Below are 16543 nucleotides of genomic sequence, written 5' to 3'. Positions count from 1 at the left end.
ACCAGCAACATTAGCTACATAGTTAACTAGCAAGCTAGACTGTTGGTTTATAAAAGCCAAGGAAAGCTAATTTTATAACCAATTTCTCATGCATTTAAATAGCTAGACATATAGACGGTGGGTATAATTTGTGGAACATTCCAACAGAAATCTGTTCCAAAAACTTAGTAAATAACAAGGTTGCCAACAAACAACACCTTCAAAGTTGTATAGGGGCAGAATAAGATACCGTGTAGGGAGTGGGCTATTCAATTAGGTAAATGTAGGCACATTTATTGATAAACATCTAAACGTCACTTCAGGATATGCCTACTCGAAACACAGATGTTATTTGAAGACGTTCCAAAATCTGCTATGGGAAAAATGAATGGGGGAAAAACAATTGGAACCATTTCCGTATTTGACCGCTAGGTTTTATGGGCATTGTGATTTATATTGCGGTACTCTATAGGCTACTTCTGAGACCTGTAAATCTGCCCTTAAAGATCACTGAAAATAAAGAAATTGCTACTTTCGTTTCACGCCAGTGGTATTTGACAGTTCCCCTCAATTCTCTGACGTTTACCCCGCCCCATCAATCCTGGGTTGTTTACAATACTGCCACAGGCCAGGAATGGTAAGGGGCTGACGGACTCTTTTGGAACATACCTCGTCAACTAGCTACTTTTACGATAGAGGTCGTCTCTGAAAAGTATTTGCGCACAGGGAAAGGTGCCACGCAAGAGCGGCCCGGCAACTCGACTGCAGCACGACCTTGGATTGGAAAAGTAAGCACCATCGCCACCCGAAAATAACAGTAGCGAGGCTCCCACTTCCTGGTAAGAATGCAGAAGTTTGCTAGCTAGCTAACGTTAGCTAGGTTCCAGTGTCCATACCATTGCCACATGTTAACTAACGTTGGTTAACTTTCACAAACTTATCGAATTTGCTAGCCAGCTAACGTTAGCTAGGTTCGAGTGTCCATACCATTGTCACATGTAAAACTTAACTAACGTTAGTTGGTTAACAAACTAAGCGAATTTACGGGGCAATTTCTTCATATTCCACGGAAAGTTTAAGCAAACAAGTAATGCGACTTCACTTTTCATCGTACTTTAACTAACTCGCTATCAATCCATCTGTTTTATAGTTTATCTTGCACGTTACTAATAACGGTATGTACTGTCAACTGTCAATTAAGGTTAGCTAGCTAGGTTGTCAGGTGTTGTATAATGATAGCTAATGTGCTATCTAGGTAATATAACGTTTGTCGTCAGTTTAGTGTATGCCAATATTTTTGCTTTTCCAAACTTTTGCCAGCCTGCCCTGTGTTTCAGTTCTCGTGTCTTGTCTGATGTCACAATGGAAATATGGGGTTATTTCAGAACAGTTATAATTCACAGACGGGTTGTCTGACAACGCCACGAAAATGATGTGGCCGGAAAGTGTGCGTTGTTATGATTCTGAACGTTGTCATGTCTAGATGGGATCCAGCATTTGTCAAATTTACATTATTTATTTTTTTAGCTAATCCTAACCCTTTTCCTAACCTTAACATAATTCCCCGAACCTGCCATGTTTATTCTCCTTATCTGCTGCGTACGTTCTCCTAAACCTGCTACGAAAAGTAAATTATTACAAAAGCTTCTAGCCATGACCTATTAATGGTCAGATAATTAGCAATAATGAAAAGAAGCTGCCTTGTGGGGAATCGCAGACCAGGAACAGCCAGATGCAACAAAATAACCTGGAAGTAAAGCTGCATTGGGAGCCAATTTTTTTAATGGAATACATAGATCAGGGTGGGATTAAAAAAAAATTAAAACACAATTTAAATGTGTTTTCGGAAGGGTTGTGGTCACTATTCATGTAATACATTTAAATGTTTCATCAGGTAGTATTGAGGAGCTATTTCATAGTTTTTTCATAGGTACACTATTTTCCTATTTCAATCCTATGCTTGGTGTGACTTGTATGGACAGAGCAGACCATCTGATATGCCCTTAAATATTATGATATGCAACCTGGAATCAAATTTTAAGAGGACCAGTGTTCTATAGCGAGGGAAAAAAATCTCACATCTGTGCAGTTTGCAAGCGATGTTTGGCTACATTGTATTGTTGTTTCCTCTCCAGAGTGTACTGGTTGTATTGTGTCATTTTGCTTGACTGAGAACCACGGGTTTCGGGCTGTCCCCAACCCTAAAAAATGTTGGTCGAACGAAAGTGTTCTTTCAACTAGGAATCGGCCAATATTAGCTAAAACTTCCAACATCTGTATTGGCCCGATGTCTAGTTTAACACCAATGTGCAAATCCGATGTCAAAGCTGACGTGCATACCTATATAACGTAGATGGATGATGTAATGACGCCACAAAAAAATATAGCGCTACAGGTGCAACACAGCATTCCTAACCTAGCCCACAATGTCTGCTGTGTGGGTCAAGCAGTCATTTGAAAGAGTAAGACAATTCCAGCGAGACAACTCAAGATAATTTAATTCATTGCCCTTGACAATCAACCGTTCTCTGTCATGGAAACTTGCCTAGAAGGAGGGTAGGGGGAGGATTCTATCATCAAATGTATTTATTAGTTAGTTAGGTTGGCTGTATCACAACCGGATGTGATTGGTTGCAATTTCAGTTTTATCCACCAGAAAAGAAAAAACAAATAATACGACAAAAAGTATTACTATAATATATCACATCCGACCGTGATTGGGAGTCCCATAGGGCAGTGCACAATTGGCCCAGCGTTCCTCTCCCTCTAAAAACAGAAATAAATGTTTTGGCCTTTACAAATATTATTTTTGTCTTTTATTGAGATTACAATTGCTCACTTTCGTTTTTTTGAAAATGAAATAACCTCCAAAATATAGTTCTATATTATGAAGTCGATGGCAGAAATGCTTCTCAAAGATGCCCTCTGGTGGTCAAACTAGCACTAACTAGCTTTAATGGCTGACACTTAAATAACGTGCCATAGAATTATGCAGCACTACGCAAGCTGCGCTGCAGAACGCTGCAACTTTTAAATGACGAACCACTGTAGACCTGTTTTGACGTTTCCACTGGTTCAGAGCGTCCCATTTATCCCTTTCACGCTGAGTGGTTATCAAAAGTGAGCGAGCGAGTCTGGAAGATTTTTCAAATACATTAAACTCAATGGATGTAAAAACAGACTTCGTTTGCTTACTGTTCTGAGATGAATAAAAAAATTGCATTGAGAAGCTCCACAGCTCATTAGTGGTGTTGCTTTAAGCCAATCAGAAATACTATCAGACCCCCAAATTTGGCACATTTATGTGCCTACATTTGTGACTCACCACCTGGATTTGGTCTTATGTAGCAAAATGTGAAATTGTATTTTTTATTTTTATATTTTTTACAGCAGATAAAAGTAGCCTCAGAGCTACAAAATGGTATATCATACACTGCATTTGAGGAACAATGGGAAAGTAATTCTGCTTCGAAAGTTGATGAACTTGTAAACTCGCTTTTGAGAGAATTTCGCCTTTTGAATGTTTTGGTATCTAGTGAAGAGCTCCTCTTTGTCTAAACTCATTCAGCACCGTTCACACCCTTTTAAGCTTCAGCACCACCCATCTCATTTCGCTCTCGGTGCGCACACTTGATTTATTTACCTCCTAATAACATGAAAACAGCCTAACCAGCTCTGCTGGCAACCATTTCATTATGCTTTTTTGCAGATGTTTACTGACACCGGCCATATTCAACGGTGTTGTAGACACGTCACGTAAGGTTAGCTAACATGCCAGCCAGCTAACGTTAGGTAGTAAACCTTTCTAGCGCAGGCGTTCTGCTAGTGACCCACCTCGACAACATCCGATGAAATTGCAGAGCGCGAAGTTCAAACTACAGAAATTTAAATATTTAACATGCTTAATTTCTTGTTAATCCAGCAGCTGTCAGATTTCAAAAAGGCTTTACGGCGAAAGCACACCATGCAATTATTTGAGGACAGCGCCCCGCGTAGAAACCAGGCAGGTGCGACACGAAATTCAGAAATAGCGATATAATAAATGCCTTACCTTTTGAAGATCTTCTTCTGTTGGCACTCCAAATGGTCCCAGTTACATCACAAATTGACCTTTTTGTTTGATAATGTCCTTCTTTATATCCATAAAAACTCAGTTTTGGCTGGTGCGCTTCAGTCAATAATCCACCAGTTTCCCTCCTTCAAAATGCATACAAAATGAATCCCAAATGTTAGCAATAAACTTATCCAAACAAGTCAAACAACATTTATAATCAAACCTTAGGTACCCTAATAGGTAAATAAACAATACAATTTAAGACAGAGAATAGTATGTTCATTACCAGAGATAAATAACGAAGAATGCGCTTTCCTCCACACGCATGGAAACACTACAGCCAAAATGTTAGCCACTTAGAAAAACTAGCTAATTTTTCCAAAAACCAGCCTGAAACTCTTTCTAAGGACTGTTGACATTTAGTGGAAGCCCTAGGAACTGCAATCAGGGAGGTTTTCGCCTTACAATAAAAGTGACAGCCATTGAAAATAGTAGTATGCCAAATGTTTTTTTTTTTTTTGGGATGGTTTGTCCTCAGGGTTTTGCCTGCCATATCAGTTCTGTTATACTCACAGACATTATTTTAACAGTTTTAGAAACTTTAGCGTGGTTTCTATCCAAATCTATATATATGCATATCCTAGCTTCTAGGCCTGAGTAACAGGCAGTTTACTTTGGGCACGCTTTTCAACCGGACGTGAAAATACTGCCCCCTAGCCAAAAGAGGTTAATTAAACAACAATGAACAAAGTGCCAACAATACCTAACATTAAGCTCTAACTAGAAAAGCAAACCGCTCTGGGAAACAAATAATAGCATCCGCTAGGGAGCCAGCCAGCTAACGTTAGCTAGCTAGCTAACAGTATACTATAGCTTGAAATGAACCCCCTTTCTGTCAAATTTGAAACATGTTATTTCTGAAAATGTAGCTAGCTATCTTATCTGTATACACCACCATGCATGATGGACGCGTCTCCCTGTCAGGAATGCCATACCACGTTTTCCCTTAGTTTGAAGATGTAATCCGGAGACAGGTGTTTTATCCATCTCATTAGCTCTAATTCCACTGATTTTCAAAACTTGATCCTCCAGAAAGTGGAGAGCAACACTTATGCAGCTCCACCACACAATACATTTTTTTTTAAGCCGCGTTCGACAGGATTACCAGCACAGACTGACAAACTCAAATAGACAGCAGCCTTCAATATGGCAGACCAATCTGAACTCCCCTCTTAGCATGTCCAGCCCATTCATTATCTCAAACAATCATGGCTAGTGGGAAGGTTGCTCACTTTTTCTGTGGCTTAACCAACAAGGCTCATAATTAAACAATTTTATTCATGTTTACAGATGGCATACAAGTTTTGTTATTAAGGCACATGACGTTTGCTTACTCTAGACATATCTCCCATGTCATGTTAATGGGTAACTGCCCATACAAATATAATGAATAGAATGGGCTTGTAACCTCTCAACCTGGCAATTATGATTTGTAAACTCATCGTTACACTCGCAATGGCTGCATGGTATTGCGATGCAATTTCCATGGTATAGTCCCAGTCAGTATTACACAGAACATTGCGGCCCTGACCGCTAAGGCTGCACGATTTGGAGAAAATATCTAATTGCGATTTGTTATTTTTGGGCAGATATTGCGACTATGAATTGCATTTTTTCAAACACGTAGGTGAAAATTTGGTAATTCCATCAGACATCGTTTAAGTGTCAGTGTAGAGAATAACACTTCTAAAATGGGATCATGTGAATGAGTACATACTGTGCTAACTGAATACAAAACCAAAGGAAATACATATTTTCCAACATTGTTATAGGCTACAGATGATAGTAGATATGATTATTACACATACATATTAACAAACATGCATTTTTTAACATGATCATTAAACTATACTATGCTATAAGACCTTTCTCCCTCGATTGCTCAGTTTGGCAGAGCTGCCAGCTCTAGGAAGAGACTTGGTGGTTAAACTTTTTCCATTTAAGAATGATGGCCACTGTATTCTTGGGGACCTTCAATACTGCAGACATTTTTTGGTACCCTTCCCCAGATCTGTGCCTCGACACAGTCCTGTCTTGGAGCTCTACATACAATTCGACCTCATGGCTTGGTTTTTGCTCTGACATGCAGTGTCCTCTGTAGGACCTTATATAGACAGCTGTGTACCTTTCAAATCCTGTTCAATCAATGGAATTTACCACAGGTGGACTCGCATAAAGTCGTAGAAACATCTCAAGGATGATCAATGGAAACAGGATGCACCTGAGCTAAATTTCGAGTCTCATAGCAAAGGGTCTGAATACTTATGTAAATAAAGTATTTCTGTTTTTATTTTTAATACATTTTCAAGGATTTCTAAACTGTTTTTGCTTTGTCATTATTATTCCATACATTTTAGAATAAGGCTGTAATGTAACAAACATTTGAGAAAGTCAAGGGATATGAATACTTTCCGAATTCACGGCACTAACCTAAATAAGATAATGAAAGGAAGCCTGTACATAATAAAAATATTCCAAAACATGCATCCTGTTTGCAATAAAGTAAAACTGCGGAAATTGTGGCAAAGAAATGAACTTTGTGCCGAATAATAACCTAAAAAACGCAAGACAAAATATATGCACTGGAGTTGCTTACCAAGACAACCTTGAATGCTTCTGAGTGGCTTAGTTACAGTTTTGACCTAAATCTGCATAAAAATATATGGCAAGCAATGAAAATGGCAGTCTAGCAATGATCAACAACCAACTTCAGAGTTAGAAGAATTTTAAGAAGAATAATGTGCAAATATTGTACAATCGAGTGCAAAGCTCTTAGACTTAGCCAGAAAGACTCACAGCTGTAATCACTGCCAAATGTGATACTAACATGTATTGACTCAGGGGTATGAATGAGATATTTATGTATTTCATATAAAAATAAATTTAAAAAATGTTTTTTTCACTTTGTCATTATGGGGTATTGTGTGTAGGTGGGTGAGAACCCCCCAATATAATACATTTTGAATTCAGGCTGTAACACAACAAAATGTGGAATATGTCAAGGGCCATGAATACTTTCTGAAGGCACTATGTCAGGTAAGCAAACTTTGCAGTTAACATTTAATTGAGAAGGTTTTTGGGGAAAGTATTTCTGCCGGTTATCATAAGCATCGATAACTGGCTACATACAGAGTGATAGACAAACGTGTTTACCAAGGCAATTTTGATGGAAATGAATTGGCAGATAATGTTACGTTTGCCTTTTTAAGCCAGTTGTGGCTAACCGGGGGTCAATGTGGCATTACCCATTACGCCTACTTCCATCTTTGGATTAAAAAAAAAAAAAAACATTTTCTGCTGTTAATGTTTCAACCTATTCATCTGGTGGTTATATCAATAACAGCTTTTATTCTAAACCAATATTTTGTTTTATTATTAAGTTATTGACAATTATTTTAAAGTTCTCCCTAAGTAGCCAATTTCAAAGCTGCATTTTTTTGGGGTGTTTAGGTGACCTGCATATAAACACTTTTCTTATATTATTTGTACCTTTACCAATAATTGATCATACTTTATGTGAAATGAAAAGATGAATGTACTGATATATGCACAAATAGGATGGCATTTCATGGACATTTTTTTTCCATGCTAGTAGTCGTGCCTGCATGCCAGAGTCACACAGTAGCAACAAGATAATAGATTTCAGGAATTCACAAGTTAGATTTTTACATGCATCTTGTCTTATTTTACTTTTAAATTAACCTTGTTTTGTTATACATGTATTACATTTTAGTAAATTGGAACATTTCTCAGGTGGGCTTAAAGGGTACAGTAGCACAAACACTACCTGTGAATGTAAATGGCAATAAACAAATACTAACTTTGCATAATATTGTAGTTTATAGTGTATATTTATACCCCAAACCTTTCATTTCTAAATATTAAACCAATCATATCTTGTTTGAAGTCTATGATTAGTTGAATCAGTTGTGTACTGTTTTGGCGAGAACAAAAGTCTAAGTCCACATTGATCTCTGTGGATATTATTGGACATTAGATTATTAGATTAGATTATTGGATCTACCTGTTGGAGACCCCTGGTCTAGTTGAACTATGTAGCTAGGCCTTTTGTCCCACTCCCAGAACACTATATTGTGTCCTACTGTATTGAGAACAATGAGCTCAACTCACAGCTCACACAGCCATTGTTTTAACAGCCCAATGTCTCTCAGCTCGATTCCATCAGTAGGCCAGAATAGAATGCAACCAAAGATTATCCAGGAGTGGCTGAGTGATATCACATCATTCTATTGACCTTTATTATTACTCTCCCTTCTGTTTCTACATCCCCTCTCCGTCAAAGACAACAAACAGGGAAAGCATCACACTCACTCAGCCAGCATCAGCCAGGTGATGGAGATCAGATCACTGTCTGATTCTCTGAATTACACTGTCAAGGATCTAGTCAGAAACCTGATGGCTGCTCAATCAATGGCAGCCAAAAGCTGCCTGCATCAGATCGGGCTGAGCGTCAACAGGTTGTAAAATTTAGGTAGGGCCGCCTGCCAGTAACCTTGTTTTTGATTGCTGATGAGACTTGAATTGTTTTTGACAGCCTTTGGTGAAATGTCATGAATTGTTGCATTGTAAACCAGGTTATGCCTTTGTTGTTGTTGCATAGTCTATAAATCTGTCTCGCATAGGCTTGTCTCATGTTTGATATCGTAACAGTTTCCGTCATTAGAGTTATGTTCTTAGATTAGGCCTATATGCAAGGGCCCTATAACATCTGTTTTATTTTTTGCCTGATTCTGTTTAGTTTTTCCTTAAATTTTGCTTTCTCCAGGGGCCTTTTCCAGTTTTCACACTCAATCACTCTTTTTTTGCTTAAATCATATCAGGAGACTACTTTTGACATCTGGGGAAAATATGGGATATTTTGGATGTAGTTACACTTTTAGTGATGGTAGAGTTTGCAAAACAAATGCCCACGGAATTAATTAAAATAATCATGATATAATTTTGCCGGGTAAACATAGAGCGCGTGAAATTACGCAATAGGGCATTTCCACAGAAACCGAATTACGCTTTGACTCAGTTTTTTCCACTTTAAAATGTATGCCAAACAAAAACCATTTGATTTTAAAGTTTAACAAACCATACAACTCTATTCACAATGACTACTTTTAACAATTTCCACAGGAAAAAAAGAGAAGGAAAACAACTAATTTAGTGGAAGAACTGTGCAGATGCAAACTTTGGTAACGAAATGATGGTAAAATCTACCTCAGATTTTTATGCGACCACATTTTCCAAAAACTCTGTTAAGTATCTGCTCCGAATTAAGATTCAAAGATGTCTGCAGAAAGAATGGGGTGTCAGCTATGACCACCTAACCAGTAGGCTACCTTTGGGGTGGCAGGTAGCCTAGTGGTTAGAGTGTTGGACTAGTAACGGAAAGGTTGCAAGATCGAATCCCCGAGCTGACAAGGTAAAAATCTATCATTCGGCCCCTGAACAAGGCAGTTAACCCACTGTTCCTAGGCCATCATTGAAAATAACAATTTGTTCTTAACTGACTTGGTTAAATAAAGGTGTTTAAAAAAAATATGTATATATAAAATATGTCACCGTGATTTTGAAAATATATATTTTGGTTATTGAACTACAGTAAGTGGAGTTACACCCAGTAATGGAATTACTGTAACATAATTACCTCATGGGTCCCTGATTTGTCCTACATAGAAATGCATAATTATGGATAGCATGTTATTCTCGTGTTTCACAAGTTTGGAAATCACAGTGCAGTACAATACAGCACAGCAGAGTAGGGTAGAGCTCAGTAAAGTAGAGAATACTTCAGTAGAGTACAGTATAATACAGTGGGGCAAAAAAGTATTTAGTCAGCCACTAATTGTGCAAGTTCTCCCACTTAAAAAGATGAGGCCTGTAATTTTCATCATAGGTACACTTCAACTATGACAGACAAAATGAGAAAAAAAATCCAGAAAATCACGTATGATTTGTAAATTAATTTATTTGCAAATTATGGTGGAAAATACATATTTGGTCACCTACAAACAAGCAAGATTTCTGGCTCTCACAGACCTGTAACTTCTTCTTTAAGAGGCTCCTCTGTCCTCCACTCGTTACCTGTATTAATGGCACCTGTTTGAACTTGTTATCAGTATAAAAGACACCTGTCCACAACCTCAGTCGCACTCCAAACTCCACTATGGCCAAGACCAAAGAGCTGTCAAAGGACACCAGACTAAATACTTTTTTGCCCCACTGTATACTTGTTGTACTTTTGTATTGTATTGAACTGTTCTCTACTTAAGTGATAATGCCAGTGAAGCCGGTGTCTGGAAGATATATTGGCACAAGACTACAAAGTAGCGGCACTTCATTTAGTTTTACCTGTTTTCTGTTGATATTTCTTTGTATATATTTCAACTGGCTGAGAAAAGCTGCCCGCCTGTCTCTGTCTCATCCCCACTCCAGACTCGTTCATTACTGTGTGACAGCTGTAGATCAAATTTGAATATTGAAACTATGTTGCAAATGTCGGAGAGACAGACAGTAATGTTTATACAAATTCTGCCGTTGAAAGCTAAATGTTAGTCTATAAGAAATGTGAGATGATGTCTAGATTATTTTTTTTATAGTGGATATCAAGTTTATAAATTGCCTGCGTGGGCTGATGAGACGGTGAATTGCGCAGTCCGATCGAACAGAGTAAATAGGCATTTTAACGTCATAGTTTTAGCCAGTATTAACTTATAAAATAGACAGTCTGGAATGCAGTTTCAACCAATCAGCATTCAGGATTTCACACACACATTGTAAAATTGCACTCACTGTGCTGTATTGTATTACTGTGTTCTACTGTGTTGTATTATACTGTGCTCTACTCACTACATTGCTGTACTGTACTCAGTACTGTACTCAGGGCCTAAAATTACCACCCACTACCTGCCAAATGTGGGTATATTTTGGCATTGGTGGGTAAGCATGTCTAATTCACCAGCCAAGTTGGCAGGTGGCCACACTCGGGACTCTATAGTGAGAGCATTTCATAAAAATAGTCAATTGTCAAGTATAGGCACATGTGAGAGTTATGATTTATAGAAAAATAAATGCGTCAGTAGCTGTTTTTAAAGTATTTCTGATTGTGTTTCATATCTGGTTATGCTCAATGAAATCCTAATCCTAAAATTATAGCAATCCCACCAGAGTAGCAACACTGCCTGTCGGAGGGCCTGTGCGTACTGTTAATGAAGTACTGAAATATTTGTTTTTAGTAGCATTGGCACAGGCATAAAAGTTGGTCTAATTTACTTGAAAGTCTACTGAAGTATGACTTTGTCTTTGTGTTTCTTGGCTGTTTACATTGTGTTGTTCTCAAGCTAGGTTGCTTTTCAATGTTAGCAAAGATACATCAGTCCTCTACTGGTTTAATCCTCACAGGCACACAGACTCAGAGTGGCCTGTTACCAAGGTAACCTTAAAGGGGCCTTGAATATATTATATTTTATCTCTGATCTTTTGTTTAACAAACTCCGGAATATCAAATTAAGTTGTGTAATATCCCACATTACTTCTTACTAGTAATATATTTCTTGTTTAGGAAACATTCATATGCATGCTCGTCTGTTATGGCAACAACAAATTGTCTGGTAAAAAGATCTGAGTGGCTGTTTTTAGATTTTATCTACCTGCCACAGTGGATGGAATTCGGAGAAGTATTATAGTCCCTGACTGTACTGTATTCGACTGTGCCCAACTCACTGGACTGTACTATCCAAACTTGTGAAACATACAGCACCAGTCAAAAGTTAGGACAGAACCCTACTCATTTCAGGTGGTTTCTTTTTTTCTTTTTTACTATTTTCTACATTGTATAAAAATTCAAAATGATGAAATAACACACATGGAATCATGTAGTGACCAAAAAAGTGTTTTATTTTAGATCTTTCAAATTAGCCAGCCTATCACGTTTTAAGGTATGACCCAGGTGTAGACAGTGTTGAAGAAACAAAAGTTTATTCTTTAAACAGGGGCAGGCAAATGACCGGTCAAGGTAGGAAGGGGTCAAAAGTCCAGAGAGGGTGTAAGGTACCGGAACAGCAGGCGGGTTCAGGGTCAGGTCAGGCAGAGGTTGGTAATCCAGAGTAGAGACAAAGGTACAGGACGGCAGGCAGGAAAGGTCAAAACCGGGGAACTAGAAAACAGGGACGATAGCAAAGACGGGGGCAAGGGAAAATGCTGGTAGGTTTGAACGAACAAAACGAACTGGCACAGACAGACAGAAAACACAGGTGTAAGTACCCAGGAGAAGATGGGCGACACCTGGTGGGGGGGTGGAGACAAGCACAAGGACAGGTGAACCAGACAGGGCGTGACACACCCTTTGCCTTGATGAGAGCTTTGCACACTCTTGGCATTCTCACAACCAGCTTCATGAGGTAGTCACCTTAAATGCATTTAAATTAGCAGGTATGCCTCGTTAAAAGTTAATTTGTGGAATTTATTTCCTCAATCTGTTTGTGTTAATCAGTTGTGTTGTGACAAGGTGGGGGGGAGGGTGGTATACAGAAGATAGCCCTATTTGATAAAATACCAAGTCCATGTTATGGCAAGTACAACTTAAGTAAGCAAAGAGAAATGACAGTGTTTAACAGTTTGGGTTACTACATGATTCCATATGTGTTATTTCATATTTTGTCTTCCCTATTATTCTACAATGTAGAAAATAGTAAAAATAAAGAAGAACCCTTGAATGAGTAGGTGTGTACAAACTTTTGACTGGTACTGTATGTCTACAGCGACTTGAGAAAGTATTCACACCTTTGCCTTTTTCCATATTTTGATGTGTTAGAGCCTTACTTTACATTGGATTCCATTGAGATTTTGTGTCACTGGCCTACACACTACCCCATCATGTCAAAGTGGAATTATGGTTTAAGAAATGTTTAAAAATTATTTAAAAATTAAAAGCTGAAATACTTTTAGATAATATAGCCCACCTAGTTCTTCTATGTGTGATATAATACAGTATTTTATACCATGGCATTGTTAAATAGTTGTATTGAAGGGTATTCTAGAGCGTGCATTAGTTCCCTATAATACATGTTATTTGCACTGCAGACTTAAATGGCTATAGGTCATTTGTTCTATGTTTGAGCTGCTTTTGAAAGCAAAAGACTAATTCAAAACAATATTGGCATTGTTAAATTTGAGGTTCATCAAGTATTCATCCCCTTTCTTATGGCAAGCCTAAAGTTCAGGAGTCGAAATGTGCTAAACAAGTCACAGAAGTTGCATGGACTCACTCTGTGTGCAATAATAGTGGTTAGAATGATTTTTGAATGACTACCTCACACGTACAATTATCTGTAATGTCCTTCAGTCGAGCAGTGAATTTCAAACACAGATTCAACTACAAAAACCAGGGAGTTAATGAAGGGCACCTACTAGTAAAATATCTTCTACACCGCTGCATAAATTATGTAACATGCCTGGGAGGTATGAATACTGTAGCTAGCTAAGAAGGTAATACTAAAGCGTATGTTGTGTAGTAAGCAGTTAGTAGCCCATGTGCCTCACCCTAATAATTTGGTCCCTTTCCCCCTCATAACTTGTTCATCTCAATTTTCAGTAGGAACCAAATTTGTTTAAGCAAGTCAGCCATATCCGCTATGCTTTTTTAAAAAGGCAGTGAATGTGGCTGAATGAACTGTTTCGCTCAGACAAGGCTCTGCTCATATGCAGGTATAGCAGTGGTAGATGGGCAGGTGTAGCAGTGGTAGATGGGCAGGTGTAGCAGTGGTAGATGGGCAGGTGTAGCAGTGGTAGATGGGCAGGTGTAGCAGTGGTAGATGGGCAGGTGTAGCAGTGGTAGATGGGCAGGTGTAGCAGTGGTAGATGGGCAGGTGTAGCAGTGGTAGATGGGCAGGTGTAGCTGTGGTAGATGGGCAGGTGTAGCTGTGGTAGATGGGCAGGGTAGCTGTGGTAAGTGGGCAGGTGTAGCAGTGGTAAGTGTAGCAGTGGTAGATGTGCAGGTGTAGCAGTGATAGGTGGGCAGTGGTAGATGTGCAGGTGTAGCAGTGGAAGGTGGGCAGGTGTAGCAGTGGCAGGTGTGGTAGATGGGCAGGTGTAGCGGTGGGCAGTGGTAGGTGGGCAGGTGTAGCAGTGGTAGATGGTAGGTGGGCAGGTGTAGCAGTGGTAGGTGGGCAGTGGTAGATGGGCAGGTGTGGTAGGTGTAGCAGTGGTAGGTGTAGCAGTGATAGATGGGCAGGTGTAGCAGTGGTAGGTGGGCAGTGGTAGCAGTGGTAGGTGGGCAGGTGTAGCAGTGGCAGGTGTAGCGGTGGGCAGGTGTAGCAGTGGTAGGTGGGCAGGTGTGGTAGGTGGGCAAGTGTAGCAGTGGTAGGTGTAGCAGTGGTTTGTGGGCAGGTGTAGCAGTGGTAGGTGGGCAGGTGTAGCAGTGGTAGGTGGGCAGGTGTGGTTTGTGGGCAAGTGTAGCAGTGGTTTGTGGGCAAGTAGGTGTAGCAGTGGTTTAGGTGTAGCAGTGGTTTGTGGGCAGGTGTAGCAGTGGTTTGTGGGCAGTGGTTTGTAGCAGTGGTTGTTGTAGCAGTGGTTTGTGGGCAGTGGTAGGTGGGCAGGTGTAGCAGTGGTAGGTGTAGCAGTGGTTTGTGGGCAGGTGTAGCAGTGGTAGGTGTAGCAGTGGTTTGTGGGCAGGTGTAGCAGTGGTAGGTGGGCAGGTGTAGCAGTGGTAGGTGGGCAGGTGTAGCAGTGGTAGGTGTAGCAGTGGTTTGTGGGCAGGTGTAGCGGTGGGCAGGTGTAGCAGTGGTTTGTGGGCAGGTGTAGCGGTGGGCAGGTGTAGCAGTGGCAGGTGTAGCAGCGGTAAGGATTCACTCCATGGCGCTGATAAGAAAGCTCTGCTATTGGGACAGCTGCTATAGTGCAAGTAATGTATTATTATATATATTTTTCACCTTTTATTTAACCATGTAGGCCAGTTGAGAACAAGCTCTCATTTTCAATTGTGTCCTGGCCAAGATAAAGCAAAGCAGTGCGACACAAACAACAACACAGAGTTACACATAGAATAAACAAACGTACAGTCAATAACACAATCGGGGGAAAAAAATGTGTGTATGTATACATACATACATACACACATACATATAATTTTTGTTCAATGTTGTGTAGTGGCTTTTCTGGCATGCGTACAATTTATATTTTTAATTGTTTGCCCCATCAAGATTTACATGCTAAAATTGCCACTGGCGCTGTGAAATGTTATAAAAACCACTTATCTATCACACAAATCTGTCTCTATCATTCTGTCTGCTTGTGTCCCTCTCTCCGCCTCTAACTGGGTCTCAAGTTACACAACCGGCTCATGCGGCTGCTTCAAACATCGGTGGCAAAAACAATTCTCTGATGTGATTGAGGTTGTGGCCACTTGTGATGAATTATCAAAGCAATTATCGGCTTACTTTCCAGTGAGAACTGCATGTTGTTAATCCTTTTTGAAATGTAATGAAATGATGGCTAAGATGACTGGGCACGAGTCATGCTATTAGTAGCCTATGTAGCCTTTCCTTTCTCTTACTGACCGTTCGAGTTGAGATTAACTCGTTCCAAATTCTTTCAGTGACATTTTTTTTTTGGCTGCTTCAAATTAGTTTGTTTACACTGAAGTTTGTTTTAATAAAATGACTTTATTCCAACCAGCGTCTTAGGAAATCATGCAATCGTTGCACAATACAGGCTAATGCATAACATGGTGGTTTTGAAGATAATATTAACATTAATATTAACATTTCTGGACTGTGGGCAGGAGCTGGATGAGATCTGGTGGGATGTCGGCAAATAAACCTGCGGGGAAATCTCGTGGGAGAGGGTGGGCACGGTACCAAGAAATCTATCCCGCGCAGACCCCTAAACCAAACCAACAGTCCTAGCTTGCCATTATGAACCTCAAATTTAACAATGCCAATATTGTTTTTAATTTAGTCTTTTGCTTTCAAAAGCAGCTCAAACATAGAACAAATGACCTATAGCCATTTAAGTCTGCAGTGCAAATAACATGTATTATAGGGAACTAATGCACGCTCTAGAATGCCCTTCAATACAACTATTTAACAATGCCATGGTATAAAATACTGTATTATATCACACATAGAAGAACTAGGTGGGCTATATCATCTAAAAAAAATACAAAATAAGTGTGACATCGTGTGATACCCTTCAGTGTGATATAAAGAGCTGAAATTGTGTGCTTATGGCTCAGGCTAACCCAGGAATACTCCAACCACTGCTCAGACTTCACACAGGGTCGCAAGTCAGTAATTTTCTGTTTACACATCTTTTGTAGTCAGTTTTCCTTCAGAGCACAGCAGACCTTGATGAGAAAGGGATCAATGTTTTAGAAAATGTAACACTTTCATATCAAACTAGGAGCCGGGATGCAACCTCTAATGATATTTGAATCTGTGAACA

General features: G+C 39.5%; 1 protein-coding gene across 2 annotated transcripts in view; it reads left to right on the top strand.

Moving 5' to 3' along the window:
• The first annotated feature begins 370 nt into the window (after positions 1-370).
• The window catches only part of nek7 (NIMA-related kinase 7), a 146730-nt gene continuing 130557 nt past the window's right edge, over positions 371-16543 (top strand). The window contains exon 1 of one of the 2 annotated variants that reach the window (XM_024421572.2): positions 371-767. The gene's annotated coding sequence lies outside the window, so the exon portion shown is untranslated. Of the gene's footprint in view, positions 819-16543 lie in introns of both variants that reach the window. The other variant, XM_024421564.2, reaches the window with a different exon arrangement.

Source organism: Oncorhynchus tshawytscha, linkage group LG01 (genome assembly GCF_018296145.1).
Source record: "Oncorhynchus tshawytscha isolate Ot180627B linkage group LG01, Otsh_v2.0, whole genome shotgun sequence".
Lineage (NCBI taxonomy): Eukaryota > Metazoa > Chordata > Actinopteri > Salmoniformes > Salmonidae > Oncorhynchus > Oncorhynchus tshawytscha.
Note: the sequence above shows the minus strand (reverse complement) of the source record. Positions and strands in the feature narration are given on the sequence as shown.